A 4400-nucleotide genomic window follows, 5' to 3' on the forward strand; every position below is an offset into this window, starting at 1 on the left:
CCTGCTTCTTGCCTCTCAAGAATGAAGACTTCCTTCTCTTTTCTGTCACAGCTGAATTTCAGTAATCTGCTGCTGCCTACACACGCTTTGCCTCCTTACTTTTGATCTGTCATCACCCACTCTGTCTTTCCCAACACTCTCCTGAAATTTCTAAGAATCACCACGTACCTTCCATTGGCCATATCCTAAAATACTTTTTTTCAGTAGTTGTTATAATTTATCGTTCTCCTGCCTGGAATTATTTTCACATGCATAATTCTGATCGTCTTTCTTTCTATTCCTTGTATGATATGTTTTCTCCTTCTACAGTTACTTCACATTACCCTTTTTGTATTTCCACCATCAGTTCTTTTGCTTTAATGGCCTTTGAAATGTAGAACTATCAGAGGATTTTATTCTTACCTTTCTGTGAAACATGTTTCTTCATCTGTAAAAGGAGGAGGAAGAGTTGCTGGTAGGAATGTAAAATGTCACTTTGGAAAACTGTCTGAAAGTTACTCAAGAAGTTAAACATGGGGTTACCATTTGATCTAGCATTTGACCATTACTAGGTATATACTAAAAGCTAACTTTTTACTGACTCAGAAAAAACAAACAAACAAACAAACATGAAAACTTATATAATGAAAGTATAGATCTTAAGGAATAACTTCCTCAAGTAAAAGATCATTGCTCTATCTGTCCTTTCATAGTTTTTAATCAGTTATTTATCACTGTTCTTATTTATCTTTATAAGCTTAAATGTTTTCTTTGGACAGGGATCATATTTCTCTTATTCACTGTCTAATACCCAAGAAGGATTTTAGAAGTTGTAAGATGAATAGTGTGTATGTATAAAATATGATGTGTATAAAAGATGTAATGCCAATCAGACCAGAACACATACATATCTACACATTTATATCTGCAATTGGGGATCTAGGTTGAGCTGGCTGTGATGGTTAATTTTATGTGTTAACTTGACTGGATCACAAGGTGCTCAGATATTTGGATAAATACTATTTCTGGGCCCAGCCAGGTGGCATGGTGGTTAAGACAACTGGATCCCACACAGCTAGCTACAGTTTGAGTCCTAGGCCCAGCAGCTTGAAAAACACATCAGGCAGATGTGTGTGTATGCCCAAAATCCTGAGAGGAAAATGGTGAAGAAGGGATTGTGGCATGACTATCTCCCTGGGGGGTTGAGGCAGGGGTGAGGATGTTTTCTCATTTTCCTTCTGTCTGTTTCCCTCCAGCGAGCACATACTATGGCAAATTGAAAAAATGTGTCTGTAAGAGTGTTTCAGGATGGTCTGTAAGGGTGTTTCAGGATGAGGTTAGCACTGGAATTGGAACCAGTAAAGCAGATTGTCCCCATTGTGATAAGCATCATCCAATTCACTGAGAGTCTAAATAGGAAAAAAAAAAAAAAAGGCAGAGACAGGAAGGATTTGTCCCTCTGACTACTTAAGCTGGGGCATTTCCTCTCATTATTCCCTGCCCTTACATTATTGACTCCTCTGATTCTCAGGCTTTTGAACTAGGGTTGAATTATGCCCATGGCTTGATTCTCCAGTTTACAGGCAGCAGATTGTGGTACTGTGTAGCCTTCATAACTGATCCCATAAGCCTATTTTTCCTAACAAATCACACACACCTGTGTGTGTGTGTGTGTGTGTGTGTGTGTGTGTGTGTGTGTGTGTGTGTGTATCTATGAGGGAAAGACAGAGAAAGTAACCCCCACAGGACATGGTCACACCACAATCCCTTCTTCTTCACTTCTCCATCCTTTCAGGATTCTGGGGATGGGCACATCCATATGTGTCATAGTTTTTCCAAGCTGCCTAATCCAGGACTTGAACCGCCATGGTCAACCACGTGGTCTCCAGCTCCCTTAACCACCAGACCAAGAGCTGGCCCTTGGTTGTGCTTTTAGTAATTTGAAAGGCTTCCGCTATGAACTGGCTTTGTGGTATAGCTGTAATGTATTGCTCAAGAGAAGCTAGATCCCACATGGTGGCCTGGTCAGCCTGAAATATGCTAGGCACTCAAGTGAGTGCTTAGGAACCATTGGGCTGGACGACTGAACAAAGAGGGTTGCAATGTGACCAGGCCCTATGGAATATGCTTCTCTCTCTTTCTTTCTCATGTGCATGCACATACCCTATCATGAATAAAGAAAAACAATGGAATATAAATAAAGAAAAGCCTTGTACTTTAACATTTCCAATTTACAAACAAGTTTCAGAATTTTTTGAAAATTGAATTTGTTTTTTTGTAAAAGAGGTTTTATTCTTTTTCATGGACAGTGACATTTTTACGAATGCATTTAGACCTTTGATATGTCTTTATTATGGATTTTAAGGGAGACCTAAAATGATTTTAAACAAGAGTGAATTTGATGACTTCAGGTTTATTGTCAATAATGAATGACTTTGAAGTGAAATAGGCAATTTAGAGAGCTGTTTTAGAGTGCTTGTTCAAAGACTCAAAGAATGACAAAATTCATGTGAGAAAAAAGTCATTGCTCAGTGAGAGATAAAGTAAGGCAGGACCAGTGTTGGCTTTGGAGTTTATTTTCTGTTTTCTCATACCGAGTTGTATTACCTTGAGATAACGATCTACTTATGCCCTTTACATCTCTGTTTCTTCATCTGTCAAATGGAAATAATAAAGTCTTGTTTTCTGTAGGGGACATTGGGATGCATTGCTGTGAGCCTTCATATGCCTTCATGGATCTTTGTTAGAATTATAGTTCAGTGCTCCAAGGTAGAAAAGGTGTGTGTGTGTCTGAAAAGAGCTACTTACAAGATACAATTGGACAAGTATGCAGAGGTCAGATCAGAAAAAATCCTATTTTCTGTACTATTGTGTTTTATGCCCCCACTCCCACCCTTCAAAGTTGGGGATCCATGGAAGGCGTCATGAGAGGAGCAGGGAGGTTGAATCTGTGCATCACATAGGTTGGATTACTCAGCATCCTGTCTTGGCTTGGTTTAACTCCTGGAATTCTCTCTCTCTCTCTCTTTTTTTTTTACCTCCTGCCATTCTCTCTCTCTCTCTCTTTTTTTTTTTTTGGAGGGTTTTTCTTTGCTATACGGCATGTGCGCTCACCAGACAGACAGAGAGAGACAGAGAGATAGAAAGTGAGAAATCACCCACCAGAGGGGATCACCATGCTGCAATCCCTTCTTCTCCATTCTCCTCTCGGGATCTTGGGCACACACGCACACACGCCCGGTGTGAGTTTAAGCCACCGGGTCCGGGACTCGAACTGTGGAGTCCAGCAACATAGCCATTATGTTAACTGCTGGTCCCAACTCCTGCCATTCTGATAGAATGGCTCAGTGCTACTATACAGTCCCCCAAAGAACAATCCTCTCCATAAATCACTAGTGAAAAATGTAAGATTACACCAGAGAAATGTAGGACTTCTCTAGGTTTGTAGAGAAATGTAGGATTTTCACTGCATTTGTACAAAGTAGAGATTTCTACAATGATATAGAAACTGAAGTTTTCATGTGTAAGCTTGAGGAGGAAGACACTTGTCTGAATGGACATAATCTCATTCTCCATTTTCCATTCCCCAGTCTCTCCTCTTGGGTCCCCATCTTTCTTGTGCTTTTTTCCTACTAAGTCTTTAATTTCCTCTGCTCCAAGTCTTTGTTGGGGAATCATACATCCTGCCTTCTTGACGGGGCCATGCAGGTAACACAAGCTGGTAAGGATGCTGCCTCCCATTCTAAGGCAAGGCCTGGACTGGGAAGAAACTGAGGCAAGGCCCGGTTTACGAGCCCTCCCTTGTGTCCTTGAACTGGCCGGTATTCAATTTCTCTGCCGTGAGTTTTACTGTTATTACGGTACCTTATCAGGGTAAAACACCACCCCCAACCATTGCAATAAAGCCAATTAGTGATCTTGTAGGAATGTGGTTCCCTAAGACTGACACGAGGATCAGGAAGTTTAAGACTCCCCCACCTGTCTGTTTTTAAGTCAAAATTAACATATAGATTAAGTTAGTATAAACCAAATTAGCATTAGAAGCATATGTAGACTGAGTTAGTTTAAGGTTAGTTTTACTTACATACCCCTTGTTAAAGCTACAGGCCAAAGTTAACTCACACTAGCAAAGTCAGCACATTCACCACATAACAGAGACTCAGAGATAAAACAAAAGAACTCACTAATTGACAGACTCAACAAACAAAATGCAGGAACCCACAGATTTATTAGAGGAAAAAGCCTGGATGGGACAACAGAATAAACAAAGCTGAGGGCTCCACAGAAAGATTAACCATTTTAGCTGGGAGTTCTTATCTAAAGCAACAGGTAGCTTTCAACTACAAAGAGTTTCTCATCCATGTGCTGTTGACTATGAAAAACTGCTAATAAAACATCCTGTGTTGTCTCCAGAGCTACAA

The sequence above is a fragment of the Tupaia chinensis genome, unplaced genomic scaffold (assembly GCF_000334495.1).
Source record: "Tupaia chinensis unplaced genomic scaffold, TupChi_1.0 Scaffold148234_1, whole genome shotgun sequence".
Lineage (NCBI taxonomy): Eukaryota > Metazoa > Chordata > Mammalia > Scandentia > Tupaiidae > Tupaia > Tupaia belangeri.